At 38.7% G+C, this 18,835-nt stretch overlaps 1 protein-coding gene across 2 annotated transcripts in view; it reads right to left on the reverse strand.

Annotated features, from left to right (window-relative positions):
• Window positions 1-18,835, reverse strand: part of LOC136105341 (glypican-5-like) — a 349,014-nt gene that overhangs the window by 204,951 nt on the left and 125,228 nt on the right. The gene's annotated exons all lie outside the window — the stretch shown is intronic.

The raw sequence follows: 18,835 nt of genomic DNA on the forward strand, positions 1-18,835 counted from the left end.
GCCAGTCCATAAAATTGACTAAGTCAATACACTTTGAATTCTCAAGACAGTTTATTTTCCAAAGAGCTTGCCTGATTCACATATATGTATTTAATTCAATGTGTATAGAAAAAAATACACATTCAATTTTTTTTTCTTAGTTTTTAGATCTATTCAACTTAATTCACATTTAGCTTCTTGGTAGGTAAACATCAGTTTGCTCAATGCTAATTCCACCACAGGTTGTGAAAGGCTATAAAACAATTAACTCACTGTTTAACTCAAGTAATGCCCAGCAACATGTGTATTCTAAATGCTGCTAAGTCACTTTATAAGTGTTCACCTAGTATTACTCATCACCATTATCTTACAATTGCAGAAGACATTTTGTAAGTGTTCTGAGTGATCTCTATTTCTGTTTATATGTTTCAAAGCTCTAGGTATCTAGTTAACTTATGGAGCATTACTATTGCAATGGACAACCTGTGATGCACAGTGTTCACCTGACTTGTATGCTGTTGCTTGTGCTCCCCGCAAGCCTTACGGAACAAGTGTAATGGTTAGCAGACAAGAAATATAAATGTTCCCAAACCCACACACTTGCCTGTTCATGCACTCAAAGTGCTTGTAAAATCACAACTCCCCACGGCTGAATCATGGTCAGCTCAAACAGCTGCTCCAATTGCTTTTCAGCCCTTGAGCAGCTGTGGTTTTCTTCACATCAGTCCTGGTGGGCTGAGGAACATGTAAGTGACCCCTCGGACAACAGCCCCCTGAGAGAAAGAGTCTGTAAGGCAACAGGGAATGCTGCAAGGAAGGACACCCAGGGATCAGCCTGGGAAAGTTTTCATATTGTTTTGTGGATCACCAAACAACTGGGAACATTTCATAAACCATCCTCGCTGGTGGCAGAGAAAGCATACCTGATTTAGTACTCCTCCACTGAAATAGGCTCAACGTTATAATCTTTTGGAGGACATGCCTTTGCACTGAGCAAGAATGCTCAGACACAAATAAACATACACTGTTTCACCTTGTGTTCTATCGTTTTTTCAATAACATTGCTATTTTATTCACATTTTTACTTCTTACTGTTTTACAATTCATGTCATGTGCAGTTCATCACATGACAGGTGATACCCACATTTTTGGTACACATGCAGTAAAAAGTTGATGGACCTGGCTTGTGACACAGCTACCAAGAGCCTCCCTGGCAAGTGACATCATTGACTGAGGACTGGGAGAACCTTAGTACCATTTTCTCTAAAATTTGGGTCAGAGCCATGAAAAAAGCCCACACAGTAGTTCTCTGTCCAACCTGTTTCCAGTCCATTCCATCTCACCATACATTCTGATTAAAACATCAGGGGTAGTTGCCCAAATATGCTTTAAAATAAAAATAAACAATACCGAATGTCAGATAACACCCAACTTTTTGCTGCATTACCCAATGAATAATAGAGAGCTAAGCTAAAGAAACAGGCTAGGATTAGCAGAGAGGTGTCTCAGCGTGACTTTGGAATAATTGGTTAAAACACTTTACCTTGGTTTTCTGTCTCTGGGAAATTAGTTTACACTGGCTTCTCTGTGTAGAACATAAATGTTTGAGTGGTGTAACTGTCCCTTGTTCTACATACACTGAGACAGCTGATCTTGCTTTGGTCAGTAAGAGCTATTACCACAGGAGCAGAGTAACAAGTAGATCAGTAAACAAGCAGGCTTTTTACAACTACCTCCAAGTTCAAACTGTATGGAAGCACCTAAATCCTCTACAAGAATGGCTGGTGTTCCCAATCCTAACAAGTCCAAAAGCAACAGCAATAATATGGAATTAATACAAAACAATCTCTACTCCAGAATGTGTTTGTTGACAGATGCTATTTTGTACAACACTAGTAAGTTTACCCTACTACCGTAATAACTCAGTATTTGAGTTCATGAAGTTTACTTTTCAATCCTAGAGAAGTTATTTTCCCTTAAAGTTTTTGCCGTGATATAAGCCTTTAACACAATCATGACAGCCACCTAAATTAGGCAGCTTTTATAGGAGATATTTAATACATAGCCCTTCACCTGGCATTTTAGAGCATAACATTGTATTTTGAAATCTATTGGAAAAGCTTTCCACACAACTCATTGCTGATAAAAGAATAACAAAAGAACTCAAGAGAATACATATTAAATGAAGTTCCAAGAATTTAAAAGGAAAGGATTAAAACACAGCTGTAGCCCAATGCGGTTTGTAATTAAACCTGAATTTCCAATTGCAAAAGCCCACTTATTGAATGTAAAAAGAAAAGAAAACAAAACAAAACAAAAAAAAAAAAAAAAACACCACACCACACAAAAGAACAAAACCAAAAACCAACCACACCACACACCAGAAAAAAACCCACACCACCCCAACAAAACCCAAACCCACCTGACTTGAACAGTTCTTTATCTTCAGGGAGAAAAAAATGAGACAGACTAGCCCTACAGAATCAGCCAGAAAGCATTTTCCCAGTGGTTTCAATCAGCACAAGCTACATTAGTTCCACCCAGTTTAAATTAGTACAGCATAAAGTTTTTAAAATATACTTCCATCAAGTTTTAAAAATATACTTCCATCAGAGAACGCTGCATTTTTACATACCCACCAACAGTGCTATCGCGATGAAGTGGCAGCACTGGCCAATGACACCCTGCACACCCCAGCACACGGGTACACTTCGAACACGCCGGGAATAAACATTCTTACCATGAACCACTGGGCTCAGCAATGTTCTTTGCTGAATCCTTGGTTGGAGGGGGTTCAGTAGGAGCTGGGGTTGGGACCAACAGAAACATGCTGGTGTCTCGAAGGAATGCAGAGCTTTCACTCCAAATGGACCCTACCCTGTTCCTGATAAATGCTTCCATGGCAGGATGGGAGGCAGAACCCTTGCCCAAAGCCATCAGAGATTTCCGGTAGTTAGACAAATCTGAAACAGACCTTACATCTTAAGCTTAGAAAGATTAGTCTCCGCAAAGAGTTTCATTAACAGAAGAATTCATTCCTCCAGGTAAGAGATGGCTTTGCTGTACCTGTAGCACGGATTGTTTCAACTCAGCGTTTCAGGAGGACTGTGCTTTTGGAATTATTGCACTAGAAAGCAAAAATCCCTAGGCATGAGGGCATTCCTTCCCCTCTAAAGAGTCTGGTTTGCTCCAACTCTGCCTCTACAACACCAATGAAAGCAGTAACACAGTGCACACCTTTGTAGAGCCCTGGTGGCTCTTTGCAGATATACTTTGCAGAAGGATTAGTATTCAACTTCTTAACTCTAAAGTGTCACCAACAGGAGTTCACTGCCATTTCACAGCAATTTTACTTCAGAGGTTATCGAAACCTCCTTTGGGTACCCTAACATCTGAATTCCTGTCTGCAAACTTCGAACTTGGGGTTTTGGGAGCAAGATGACACTTTGACACGTGCCCTGTGTTTTCTGCTGATGTGGGGTCAGATCCAGCTCCTTGTTGCACACTTGAACCATCCTCCCAAGGACCCCACATAGGTACAACTTGGCCTAACAAACTCTTAGAGGGATTTCTGGAACTGAGTGCTCACCACCCAAACCACAGAGGTGTTTGGACAGGCTGCTAGGCAGCATCACCCTATAGCACACCAAACGATTTGCTGTTGTCCATGATCTGCTACGTCTCTTAATTTGCCATATGAATCTCTGAATCACAAATTCCCCTTTATTCTCTTTTCCCTGTAGTTAAGTTCTTGCTTACAATAGCAAGGTTTGTAACACCCGCTCAAACATTTTGGGTAAGCTATCTGCCACCCCACAGTCCAGCTGCAAATAAATTTACCCAGACCACCACTGAGTTTACATTAAATAAGAGTAGCCAAAGTGTCAGAGTATATCCATGGGGAACCCGCTACGCCAGGGAAACAAATGTTCTTGAATGTCTGCTGTACATAACCTAACTTTTCTAAATTTATCTCTGCCAAGGATAATACTACACACAGGAATCCTTTCTCCTATTTGTTTTTAGCACATTCCCAGGTTGTGCAGCCACACAAGCCTTCCTAGCCAGCAGAGATCCCCCAAGGAGGTGGCTGTAGGAAGCAATGAACTATTATGGATCAAACCTGTCCTGGTTTAAGGTGGCACAGTTCTATTAAAATTGCAAAAGCCTGAAGTATGCTTTAGAGTTTTGTATTGCAAATACAGAAGAAGATATGTGGCTGGAGCAGCAATAACTCCAGTTGTTCCTTTCTTTTCCTTTTGATTCTGTTACAGGCTTTGGTGGCAACACTTCCCCTTCACCCTGGTAAGCTGTTGCAGTAGTGTATCATTTATTATCTTGCTTTATCTAAGGCATTTTCCCCTTAGCTAATGAAGACTCCACCATCACAAATCAAACAGAAGCATTTAAGATAATACAAAGTCTGCTGGTTTTCCTTAGTGAACTGAATTTCCTGATGCATATACAAAATGTCAAAACACACAAGTCAAATTTTGTAGTACTTCATGGATAACATTTTAAATGCATTCATCAGCATAAGCCTGCTGATCCTGATTCAAGTCTAATCTCTATGCTCCTTTTTACTTCTGACGTATACCATATGAAATTCTAATTTTAGACAAAGGGCCTGCAAAAGTTAGAGGTCAACACTGAATGTGGACTTGTATTTTTTAAGGCAGTTTACAAACACATTGTTTGTCCCAGACAGTTTAGTACAAGTAATTTGAAAGGACTCTCACAGCTGGGCAAGAATATACCTAATTTTCCTTACATTTCTGTATTTAGAAATAATCCCTTATGGTTTCAATAAATATACTATTTGCTTTTTCTAAAGTTCCCACAAACATACTGTTCAAGTCATACCCCAAGTTCTTCCATGGAAATGAACTGCCAAGTTCTGGATGTGAACAGAAATAACAGCTGAATGTTTACAGATAAACACTGTATATAAATAAATGTACACATAACTATTATCTGGACAATGATCCTGGGAAAATTACCACGTCATGATTCCAGGCACTGCCAGATTATATTACTCACTGTAAGGCTAATTCAATGTAAAATAAGGGCATCATGACTTGAGAGGCAAAGAGAAACCCTCTGTAAAGTCTTGAGTTTTAACATTTCACTCTTAAACATTTACCTTCTATTTTAAAGTACGTTTTAAAATGACATTATTTCAATAAGTAAGAAAAAACAGGATACTCAAAGACTTGCCTTTATCAACATCTATGTATCTTCTGTTACTGAAGTTTGTCAAAGCATTCCAAACCATCTGAAATATTGGACTAATTTTCATAATGCTAGAAATACTCGTGCTGCTTTTTTGCATTTATCAAAGATGCATTTCAATGTTTAATTATCTGTAGAAAACAGCTTATTGCCTTGTAAACTTGTCTGACGTTAATATTATCCTTTAATTAAAATATATTAAACATATTCGACAACAATCTGTTCAAAGAATGAATTAATTTTAGGAACAGTCTCAAGAACTCTTTCATATTCAGTAAAGAACATATGTGGTACCTATGGCCTAGAAAATAACAAAGTTGGGCATTTCGTTGGTTTTCAGTTCCAGCTTTGAAAAGTTTTCATCCTGTTCTAATTTGCTTTTCCAGCAACAGCATAGCTTTCAAGAGCACTTCAAATGTTTCTACAATAAGTGTTGCCAACAAAGACACTGAGCTATTTGCAGACCCTACATTCCCCTTCCTCTGATCAAATCAAACTCTAAGCAGGGCTGCCAGGAACGCCTCTGCAAACAGAATTATTTCTAAACCAAGTAAAGCAATTACTCATGCAAAGAAACACAAATCCAAGTCAAGAAGAAAACAAACATAGAAAAGAACTAAGAAAGGTATAGCATTCTCTTGTTTATCATTCTAATACATTAATTTAAATCTAGCCAATGGAAAAAATGGTGTTGGGAATACTTTAAAAAGCTGGGTATAATTTATTTATATTTGTGAATAATACTGATAGATTAGCTAGACAATTACTAAGTTGTGGACTACTTGTAGCAATCACTTTGACAAGCTGGGTCCCATTTCTGTTAATTAATTGATCAATGTAAAAAAATTACTGGATCATTAACAGCTCTTATTTGGTCCATATCTCTGGTACCACCTTTGGTGATAAAAGATTTTATTTTAATGTAATCACCGTTCATCCTCACCACTCAGTTTAGCTGTCTTGGTCAAACAGGGGAGGGAAGCTCAGGTTCAACACATCAGCTGAGCCACTCAAAACTGCCAAAATACACCCAACTCCGACAGCACAGCCTTGCCTATAACCTGCTTTCTGACTTAACATTGTGCGAACACAAATCATCAAAACCTTTCATTTCCTTATAAAACAAGCACTGTGTCTGTGCCACGGGTAGAAAATCGGGAATTATGTATAAATCCTTCGCTCTGTTATGGCTGTGAAATGATATTCTAGTTACAATAGTCTCTGCTGATAATTAGGACCATAAGCAATTAAAGCAGCATTATATGAAGACAGGGACATGACAAAACACATTGTGTAGATATCAGAGAGAGGTTTAGGTTATTCACTGCTAGCAGGGTATCCTTTCCGCAGGAAGGTATCTTGGCAGAAGCTAAGCACAGAAATGGCCTGAAAGAAAAGTTATCTACAGGCACACTGGTTCCCAACTCCCAGAAAACCTGACTACAGTGCTTAATTAAAGAAGGCATATCAACGACTGGACAGAAATTACTGTTACTGCTATAGATTTCTATTAGGACATGGGCAAAATAAAACCATCCTGGATTTAACTGTACTGTCTTTACCTTGTCAAAATTATTCTTTTAAATAATAAGATAATACAGACATAGACTTGAAATCTAAAAAAAAAAAATCATCCAAAGATTTCTAGTGAACTTTGTGCTTCTCAGAGAGAAGGAGAAAAGGAGGTTGAGGTGTCTTGCTCGGAGATTTAGTTTTACTAATGAACATTCTTTCACCACACCACAGAGCACAAACCAGACTGGACTTTCTCTGAGGCTTGGTTCCCTTTTACCATGCCCAGAGACTCCTAGAAGCAACCAGCCAAACCTTCTCTTCACCTTTTTTTTGGGTTTTCTTTGAGAGAGAGAGAGATCTTTCTCAGTTGCCTCTGTTTTTTATGAGCCTCAAACTCTGCTGCTAAACACTGCTTCTCCTCCAGCTGCTCAGCAGTAAATCATCTGCATCACTTCACAGGACAGCAGCTCTTCAGCCACAAAGAGGAATATCTGCAAACACAGCCTCTTAACTGAAGAAGCTATCATGTACAATACCAATTCTGTAAAAGACATGAAAATACTTTAACATGTGTGCAGGATGATTAAGTCTGTGACCAGCACATAGCTCAGTCCTACCACGCTTTGAGAAATACACTATAGCTGCAGCTGTATTTTACTATTTCTTCACTTTCATTTGCTTGGTTTGTATCATCTCTTCCCAACCATTCGTCTAAGTGATCAAAACAGCATTAAAATCATTACCATTAATTATTCACATTAAAGAAACTCAGCCTCAGTTCTCTGAATAGTCATTTTCCTCTCTAACAAAGAAAGATCATCCAATTCCTACTCCGTAGGTGATTATGTTCTAAAAATATATTGAGACAAAGATGTGGGAGAAAAAAATGAGAAGGAAGATGTCAAATTAGATGTGAAATTATTGTGTTTAGTACAATAATTGGCACATGGTCACACATGAATAATTTTGCTATCTGCATTCACTTCTCTAACAGTACTGCGCCAGTAAGACAGTAAAACTACAGATGGTTGAAAAGAAAGGTTTCTGGGCCACAGGGAGTTCTTCTCTCCGCCTCACTACATGAATTCAAGTGCGATCTAACCCTCCAATATTTTCCATAAACTCAATCCTGAGCTGTGGCACAGAAAGGGGGAGCACACCATCTCTGTTAAGCCTACCATAAGACAGGCTTAGGACTCCTTTGTTCTTGCTGTCCACCCTCTGGACATGCTGGCTCTCTGACTGACTTCTGTTTGGAGCTATCAGTTGGCAAAACTCAAGCCCAGGGCAGTACTTGCTCCACGGGCTACAGGAACACATCTGCCTTAGTCCCTGAGGCTCTATGAACTTCAGCACACTTGGCCATGGCAGTAAGACAGGGATTTGCTCCAGCCAGCATGCCAAGATCTTGCAGGACCGTTTCTGTGTTTCCAATTAAATCACTGACAAGGAGATCATCTTCCCAGCAGGCAAGGGCATCATTAACATGGTAGAGGCTTAGAGTGAAAAACTTCTCAGACTCTGCACATTATCTGCATTTCTCTGAATTGTATGCCAGTTGTCTGCTAAAGACTTAGAAAAAAAAACACCAGAGAAATCTTCTGGCTTCTGGGCTTAAAATAATTTTTCCAGGAATCTTTCATAATTAAAGGGAATGCTTATTGTTTTTGGGGGGTTTTTTGTCTGGTTGGGTTTTTTTTTTTGGGATACTTCTTAAAACTTCACCAACAGACCTGAGGAAAGGCTCAGAGAAAGAGTTCTTTTTCCACTGTGACCCTGATGTCACCCCAGCCAAACAACTTCCCTTCCAGCTCAACTTTCATTAAGTGCAGTGCTATTCACAAACACAAGAACGTGTCCTGCAGCAAGTGCCTCTTTCTTAAAATGCACTCAGTCTCCACAAAAATTCCTCTGTTATCATATCCTTCCACAAAGGAAGTGACCAAAGCCTTTTTGCCCTTAAATTTCAGCTCTGAAGTTCATGGATTTCATCCTCATTTGAAGGAGGTGAAGGTGCATGACACTGCTGAAGGAAAGATCTTGTATCAAACTGCTTCTCCATGCAGGCCATGCCAAGGAATTCTATGGCAAAGACACGCACATCCCAGCACGTTTCCTGTCACCATTGCTCCTGCGTGTGCCAGCTCCACAAGCACAGGGACATTCTCCAATGCGCAGATGGCTTCGGATTCAAGCCCACCTGCAGCACCACCAGAGACAAGCAGGCAGCGGTGAAGGAAGGATCAGCTGCACCGTCCACAAGTGCCACACAGTATGGCACATCCACATAATTACTGTGGATCAAGTACTCTACATAAATTGCTTTGAGGCACCAGCTTAAACCTATGGAATTGATAATAAGAATGTATTTGGGGCATTCTCACTACCCTTCCATCAGACCTCATACTTTTTTTATCCCATGAATCCATAGGATTCTTTCAGCAGCTGTATGGGAATACTTGCATTTTAAACTAGCAACTCTCAGAACAGAAAATATCATCTGTTTGAAGAAGCAATCACCACAGAGGTCAGTGAAAGTACACAGCAGACAGGGAAAGCTACAGCAAGATGGTTTTACAGCAGTAACACGAAAAGGTTGTGTAATAAACAACGTATAAATTAAACTACTTCTAAACAACATTTAGCATTTGTTAAACTGCCTTTGTGTCTGCTCATCTGATCTGCTTCTCATAGGCAAATCTTCCTCTCAGCACAAGACATGGTTCTAAATACTGTGGTAGTCAGTAAACATGCTTAGATAACCACGTTTTACTGGGGGGTCAGTTTCTGGGACAGAACTAGGCAGCAATGGGTTTTTATTCTGTCAAAACTATCAGAATTTTCTGACATTGGATGCCACCACACCTTGCTGCAGCTATTTTTGTCTAGGAAGTTGGTTGTGACTGGTACGTTAAATCATACACACATTATACTAGACCAAAAATATTTTGCCAGCATCTACCCAAAGCGTACACAGGGAACAGAAACCAGCAAAACAGAGATCATGTTATTTTTTTGACATTCCGATTTGGATAGTACTAGAAACAGACTTCTAACCCAGCCTCCAAATACAAAGTACCTGTAACAAAACCAGTGTGAAGACCTAATCTACCTTAGTGACAATTTCCAGGAAGATGATTCCAGCACAGTAAAACCTGGGTCAAACTGCCATATGGATTTAGCTCAACACAGATCTAATTCGGTCCAACACTGACTCACGTGCCCACAGAGTGAACAGTTCTCCTGCCCTCTGAGATCTCCGCGGCTGTGGCCGCTGCTGCAGTGGTGGCTGAAGTGAGGCATGGACACAGGTACCACGGCCACAGGCAGGACGGCTTTGTGATGTCAGAATAGTGACAGTGTGCGAGGAACAGCATCGGCTGCTCTGACCAACACACAACTGAGTATTTGAGCGAGGCAGCCAGGGGAGAGCAGGGCTGGGAGCTGCTACAGAGCACGGTAACTATTCACACCTCCAAAGGGAACAAACCAAGCAGGCTGACAACAGCTTTGCTGTTAAATAGAGATTTTTTGCGTTTCCACTAAAATACTTTAATTTAAGCAACTGCAGGTTTTATCACAGTAACACTTTTCTCAAAGTATGCACTTCTGTTTGAAAAATTAAACTTTATTATCTTATTTGATAGGCTGTATTAAAACAGTGACTGATTCCTAAATGCCTGCTTCAAAGTCCAAATAACTGAATGGGTTTTTTTTCCGTTGAGCTGCTTACACTGTACATAGTCTACAAACGCTGTTTTCATCACTGCTGAGACACAGGACTAGTAAGGGACAATGGGAAAATTCACCTCCAAATAATATTTTTATTAACACATTGTTAATTTTACATCTTCAATTTCTTCTTGAAATGATGGCAAAAATATTTTTATGTATACCTGCTGGTATTTTTCTCACACCTATCAAGACAAAACATTCTAACACTTAAACAAAACACTACAATTGCTAGAGCAAATTCTTTTAGTTACAGCCATTCTGGTAGTACAAAGCAATAGTAAGATTTTATAGGGATTAGTCTGGAAATTTATAATTCTTCATATTAAATTGAACGCTGCTCAGAAAAGTAGTGTGCTCTGGCACAGCACAGATATTCAGTGTTCTGAGTAATGCCAAAAATCAAACATCATATGTTATCCGTTGCATCCAACAGACAAAGGGACCAGACTTGTGACTCTACCCTATAGTTTCAGGGGAAAGGAGATGGTATATGAGTATTTTAAGCATTCTTACTGATATCTCATTTAACGGATATTCTGAAGAATCCATTTTCAGTCTAATATCTCTAGGCTAAGATAGGATATTAATACACTACTATCAACAAGAAACTTATGCACCCATTACAAAAGAAATAAAATGTATTTTACTTCTCTATCGGAAGAATCATTGGTTAAGACACACTGAAGGATCAGATGTAACTTTCTTTTTCTGCCTTTTCAAGGGGACTTTGACTGTGACATTTTCTAATAGGAATGGGTAGAAACTCATTATGTTGGACTACGCACAAGAAAATAAACTTTATCTTGGATGTTTTCCATAGACTTTAACCATGCTTGGATTGTTTCTGTTAGAAGACTTTCAATGACTGGAACACTACCATATTATTACTGTACTATTTTAATTGGAAAGTTTCAGTTTTCTAAGTAAGGGCTGTTCTTTCCTTCTGAAGAAAATAAATAGGAAAAATAGCACACAACGGAACGAATACCTGCCTTTTTTTATTACCCTTCAGTAAAGAACATCCCAAAATGTCTAAAATAAAAGAGATACTATGATAGTATCAAATTAGCCCCTGTTACACATTGCATTTGCAAGATACTGCCCAATGGAGCAACCTAGATAACTATAACAAGATTTATCATTCTGTGTATTCCGCTCAAAGTCCTACCCCACAATATTTAAATCAAAAGGAATAAGTCACTAAGTAGATACCAAACCCATAAGTGTCCCCCAATAAATGTTGAAAGCCAGTATTAATTATCTGTATTCAATTCCCTCAACCTGAGACAAAATGCTTAATATTAAGATGTTAAAAAGAGGTCTTCACAAGTCAAATCTCTAATTTGTATTTAGAGGAATTGTTTTTCAAATACTGACTTGAGCCATCACCAAATTACTTGGATATATATAAGTAAAAGTATCAACTAGTAAGGAGAAAGCTTACCATTCCCACTGCAAGAACGACAGGAGTGTGATTACATAAAAAAAAGAACTGTTTCCAACGAGCGGGTCATACTTAACCAGCAGTGGGCATGGAGTCACTGTCAGTCCATCCAGAAAACTACTTCACATCAGGGTGAGTTTAGTTTCCAGGACCGAAATCCTTAACATCATTGTCTTTCCTTGATCATTGCATTAAAAAAAAAAAAAAAAAAAAAAAAAAAACAAACAGTCTTATAGGATACAGACTTATCAGTTTCAATTGCAAAGATCAGTGCAGACCACATCCAGCCAAACGGTCTGCACAGGAATTCATGAGGCAGCTATCATATGCAGACATCACTGACTTCTCTCACAGTTCTTTACACACTTTCTCAGTGTGGGGCACAGGAAGACATGCCTTGAGCTCTGCAAAGTTTGTGGTGAAGAGGGAGAGGACTTAGTCTATATTCCTAATAGAAAACCTCACCAAAAACATGATTTCTGGTCAAAACCATAAAAAATTCATTACATTTCAGACCAAACTAATAAGTCTTTCCTCAACAACAGAAATTCAGTTCATATTTGCAAACCCAAACATTAATTTTCAGAAGTTATACAATCCAGGGGCAAATAATTCTTTCCTCATTTAGTCAGGATTCCACTACTTAACAGAAAATCCTTAAATAAACGCACTGAAGCGCCAGAAGAAGCAGCTTTAATACAAGGCTGCAGATGTATATTCCTTCCCTCCAGTGGCTGGCTGCACAACGGAGGGGGAAAGGAAGGTGGGTTTGCTACTAAAATTAATTATATACACTTGTGAAAGTTTCTTTTACAGCATAAGGAGAGTAGGTTGTGTATCTATGCAGTGTGTAAAACAATACCTGTTTTCAGCATATGGCCTGTACTTTGGTGTGTTGTTGCTCATATCCACACCGCATGCATAGTCACACAGCAAAACCTGAACTCACAGAGCTGCACCCACAGGCTGCAGCATCACAGTTGTGAAGGGTTCTTTAGGGACAATCTTTGCTTTTTTACAAAGTTCTCTCTGGAATTCAAAAGGTACCAAGTCTCACTACGAAGTCCAACCACTGGGGGACACACTCTTTTTGATCTTGAAGGTTCTTTTCTAGCAGAGGAGGTACCTTACTCAGAAGTGTTCATGGGGCACAATACGCAGTATTTCACAACCACTTTTCAGCTATGTATCCTAGTCATTTAACACATCGCAGCAGATGGACCCCAAAACATAATAAGTATCCTTTTTACCGAACAGAAAATTAAGACCAAAAGCCTGTGCCTGAGAACTTAGTCTTGTGCAACATTAGAAATGGCCCCTGACTATAGATGTAAATGCGTCTTCCCAATTTGTGGAGAAAAATAACTACTGTGGTAATCAACAGTAAACTATACAGTCATCTCAACAGCTGGAGAAGTCTGATGAGCAACAGCTTTCAAGGTAATCACCCCTTCCTGTTGTCCATGTGCTCAAAAAGTATTTACAGCACTGAAATTCATTAGGTACAATTTTACAAGCAGGAAACAGTTTTCCTAATTCCATTTTTCCCCCCGTTCTGTGTTTTAGAGTGATACTGTCATCAAACAAATATGGCTAAGGAGGTTTCTGCAAACTATTTAATGGCGTAACAACATGTCTGTTCATTGTTAGAAAGACAGTCCCTTCTTCTCTCCCACGTGATTAAAGACGTAACAGCTCATTGTTTTTATAGAGCCAGAACTAGAAGCAGAAGAGGAATCTAACCACAGGATCCTACACAGCACTAATCTCAAATCACCACAGAAGATACTCCCTTTTACATATGTATATTCCCATAACGCCCTCGGAGATGTTTTAGTGACATCCTTTCTGGCATTAAACATGCAATTCCTTCAATTACAATCAGCTTACTATGTTTACCTCTGTGATCTTGCAGAAGAAAAACCATCTAGGTGTTACTAGATGGTATTTCAATTACTTTTGCAGATTGAACATATCTTGTTAGCTGAATTTATGCGCTTCTCTTCCTTAAGAAATCACTTGATATGGGTTACATACATACAAAACTTCCAGTGCTAACCAATTATTCTTCTGTTTGCTAGTACTGATGAGATGCACTGAAACAGCCTTACTTTCACAATATATTACAAATTCATCAGGACCTCATTTTCTGTTCATAACTGAAATCTGCCTAACACCTCTTTAAGGAATTCTCTCTAAAACTGAACCGAAATTGAATTTATTCCTATTAGAAACACAAAGGACAAATATTATATCCTTATTGAGGCTTTTATTTTCTTCGCTAAATAGATTTTGCTTTGTGAGCACCTCCTAAGAACCAGTATAGTCCTCTGTGGTAGCACTATTCATGTTATAGGTATTTTATCTAACTACTACAGGTTAGTGACTGGGGGTAAAACCAGTTATAATCTCATTCTGTGCATAATGCTCTGCACTTAAAATATAATTGCTCTCACCTTGTAAAAACAGAAAATAATGCAGGTTGCTGTGTCTCTCAACACATCTGACAGCTTAACTTGCTTGCTACTGCAAGTGGCAGCAGAAAGTCCCTGAACTGGAGTGCCCTGGCCAAACGATGAGTTTACATGTGGTGGGGTAGCTATTAAGCATTGCCATCTCTCTCCTCCCTATGGCTGATTTGGGATGTGCAGGAGGTAATTAGTAGCCTTATTAACATTTACATGCTTGCATGGCAGTGAATTGTTAACGCTCATCCCTCATGCACCCTGACAGAAGGACACATAATATGCCATTCAAAGTCTGTCAGAGCTCTGCATCACTTGAAAGGGTAAGCTCAGGCAAAGGTACTTCTTAAACAGTCACTTGCACCACAGTGTATTTGGTTTATTGCATAAGATTTAAAACAAACAAACAAACAAACAAACAAACCAAAATCCCACCAACAAACACAGTGCAAGTCCTGGAAAACACCCTAAAAACTGGAAAATACTGCAAAAAGATACAGCATTTTACAACTTACAGTAGGGAGCGTATCTCCAGAAATTGTTTACACTGATGGCACAAGAATAACAGAAGCTAAATGCTTTTTAAGTACACTAAGGCTAAATGATTACCTCTGTTTTCCATATCCAGATGCTGCTTGCTAGAACCTAAGGAAATGAGAAAGTGGACAGTGAAAGTGCTAAACTCATAAAAACTGAAAGTCTCTAAAGGAAAACATTTTGAGAAAAGGAAGTCACTGTGATTTGCCAATTCCCTTCTCAGCAAACTAGCACAGGGCCTGAGAGCTCAAGCCTGTGGACAGGTGTCCCCTAATCCCCCCACTTATTGCAAAAGTCCAAGAAAAACAACTAAAGAACTAAAAGAGAAGGAAGGAAAAGAAGTGTGGGTTCCTACTGGGTGTTACAAAGCATACTTCTCTTGTATTTCTGGTGATCTGGTTTAAAAGCCATTTTTATATGCGAGTTTTTAACCCCAAAATGTTACACTTGAAATTTCCTGAGAAAGCGTTTTTGATCTGAAAAGCAGTTGCTGTAAAAGAATCGCCCTGGGTCCCTCCATATCAAATCCGGGTACTATGTCAAACCTGTATACTTCACTGATAGGAATGTGTGTTTACTACCTTTTACTCCTCATAGCACTACAAAACCAAAGCAGATTTGGAGAAATGAGAATGAAGACTTTAGCACATCTCAAAGGTTTTAATGCACTACCAATGGCAAAGTCTGACACACTCAGAGAAACCCCTTCCACATAAAATCCACTCACACGCACCGAAAGAGACACATTGGGAAAGGTTATGGGGCTGTACCTGTGCAATGGAAACCTGTGTCTGACCAGCAGATTCTATTTCTTCTGTCATCATTAAGACTATTTCAGATCAAACTAACTGGCACTAAGGAGAAAGAACACACAAACCCACACACCAATAGAAACAACCACACACACAATTTATTCAGAAACTCAGAATATTTCCGCTTGAAACCGAGAGGCAAACAAACACAAAAATCCCTTCAGTCATTTTCACAACTGTTTTTCTTTCCCCACTCCAAATAAAGCTAAATCTGATCTTCTGATCCAACAATTTCCAACTTGGTTAGAGTTCAACAACTGTTAAGCCTGACAGATGGAAAAAAAGGGTAAATAGACAGAAAAATAACAAATATTACAGTGGCTAAAAGCATACTTACATCTGTTGTTTCTAGTGCTAGTTCTAATTCCTGGTTATAGATACTACCTATCTGCACAAATCTTCAGTTAAAGAGTAAAAACAATGACAGCAGTTCACAGGGATTTGATGGGACCACCAGCCACGTGTCCAAAAGCGCTTTACTTGCTACAAATGAGGAAACAAGATCCCTAACAACAGGGAAAAAAATTCTTCCCCTCTTTGACTCCTTTTCCAGTATTTCCATATTTGAAAATATTACACATATGGTCATAAATTCTTAGTCTCTCCTAAAGCTGTGGATTTTCAGCAATAGGGAAAGTTGTGGTTTATTTTTTTATTTAATTAAAAAAATGGGATTACCCAAAATGGGGAACCTGGGCTGCAGAGCAGACACGACTACAGCAGAAAGGGCATGCTTTAAACTCAGTAGTTCGCAACCTGCTCGCACTTGTAACTACGTTTCAGCAGTTTGCGATGTTTTAATTATAATGAATTATAATAAAGTAAAAAGTTGTCAGATCCTCTGACTGACCTCAAGTGCCCTCTCCACTAATTGAATGCACAACCCCCACTTCTGAGTAATAATTTCATATTGTTCCAGGTTGCATTTGTGTGTCAAATTGTTTTTAAAGGTTAAGTTTGTTTTTCTTAAAGAGCTTGCATGTCAATTAGCATGCAGTGTAAATATTGACCAGCTTTCAAATAGCATTATGAAATGAAAGAAGTGCCAAGGAAACAGGAACCGCAGCTTTTCCCAGTTCCACAGCCTGAGTAACCTTAAACTCAGGTTCAAAAGAGATCCTCTAGATTAATTGGGGAGATCTATTTTCTGATACAGAGCTAAGAATAAGGCTCTATTTTGAGTTCAGAGCTGTTTACTATTGCTGACATTTAATCCCCTGGTCTCCTGGGAAAGCAGAAAGAGCAAAGAGAAATGCATCTTCAGGCACCACCAGGACAGGTTTATTTCTCATGTAGGGAGAGCTGATGACAACAGCAGCCTATAAAACAGATGATGAAAGGAGCAAAATTTGCCAGCAAGCAGGAGCCACGTTTGTGCAGCATCGCTGGCAGTGCCGGCTGCCCGGAAAGTCTCCTCCTTTTAAGGCAATCAATACTATGATGGAACTCACAAGCATATACATATTGCTGTCTGATTAAACATGTGAATTTGAACTTTGATTTTCCAACTTGCCCATTTAATTTGTTAACTATATATATTTCAGGGTTTGGTGGTAGGTTTTTTTTTGTTGATGTCGTTATTGGGGTGTAGCTTTCTTTTCTTTGTTTTTCCTTTTTAATTAAAATTATGACAGGTCTTGGTGTTTTCCTTGCTACTTCTCCCAACTTCCTACCATTTTCAAACCTGAAAGTTTTCCACATATTTCCAGCTCTGGGAAAGTTACAGACTGGCAAAGGAAAAACCAACAGCTTTTCCCTTCATGCCTTTCTAAAACATGCATATCAGCAACTTCAGCAGCCTTTTTAAAAAACAACAACAACAACAAATGTGATTTAATTTTCTATTCAGAGAGTTGATAAAATGTTTTTGTTTGCTGTGTATTCAGAAACACATTACCAGCAAAAGGTACTATGAAATGGAAATACCGATTAGAAATGCTTATATTCTCCCCACTTCCTTTTCATTAACTTTCACTGTAAAAGCTTCAGTTAGTATTACAATCAGTATGCATTAATATCTAGAATACTCATTGTTGCTAAATCTTCAAATACGTGCTTCTACATTTGTAATGCCAGTATGTATTGAAATATCAACCTTCAAAGTTCTCTCTGAATGTGTTAGACATGACGTATTTATATCTGAATATCTCAGACGTAATTAAGTTTAAGTTATTTACACATAAGAAATCTAAGCAGAGCTGTGTGGGAGCCAGAACTCCATTTAACGGGACAGCCTATAATTGTAAGCCCTCTCTGTTCCACATTGGAACTATTAATAATTTCCTACAAAACAATTTTCAATTATGAAAATTGTTTTAAAGCAAGAAAACAGAATGTTAGAACTTGATCTTTTAGAACTGCTATAGACCACAAAATACACCTCAGTAAGAAACATCAAGAAAGCCAACACAATTCCATGGATGTCTCTGTTTTGACAAAAATACATTTTTGGAATACATTCACTGGCACACTTCCAACCAGCTCTTACTGCAAAAACTGATGTATACTTGGACAGTGATGGCAATAGATACAGTTGTATTCTGAACACCTCTTTCTCCTCAGGGCAACGTTGTCTCCTATTATACATGGTAAGAGAAATGACAGCAAAAAGTTTAGCTCATGGAGAGTGCAAGTTTAGTTTCCAGTTTGGATTCTAAAGGGTGATGGGAAAGACTCTGATAAAATACAAAGAGGAAAAAACTTAGCTGACAAACTAGAAATATCTTTTCACCCTACAGAGCTTCTAGCTGTCTCTATCCACATGGAACAGTGCATTTATTAATTGTTGTTTTATAAGAATTCCTACAGAACATGCTCTGGTAAGGGCGCTGGACAATTCCAAAACCTGTAGTTATTCAAAATGCTGTGCCAGAAATTTTGAAAATAAATAGCAGGGAAATCCTTTAAGAAAATAATGGTCCAGCCATTATATTTTTCTGATACCTCTGCAGGAAGATCTACACATTTTTAAATTACGCACTAATGACCTCCAGTCAGTCATGCCTGCTAATCATGCTTTAGAGCAGGGGTGTCAAACTCATTTTCACCAGAAGGCACATCAGCCTCGCGGTTTCCTTCAAAGGGTTGAATGTAGTTTTAGTATAAATGTAACTACT

Source organism: Patagioenas fasciata, chromosome 9 (assembly GCF_037038585.1).
Source record: "Patagioenas fasciata isolate bPatFas1 chromosome 9, bPatFas1.hap1, whole genome shotgun sequence".
NCBI lineage: Eukaryota > Metazoa > Chordata > Aves > Columbiformes > Columbidae > Patagioenas > Patagioenas fasciata.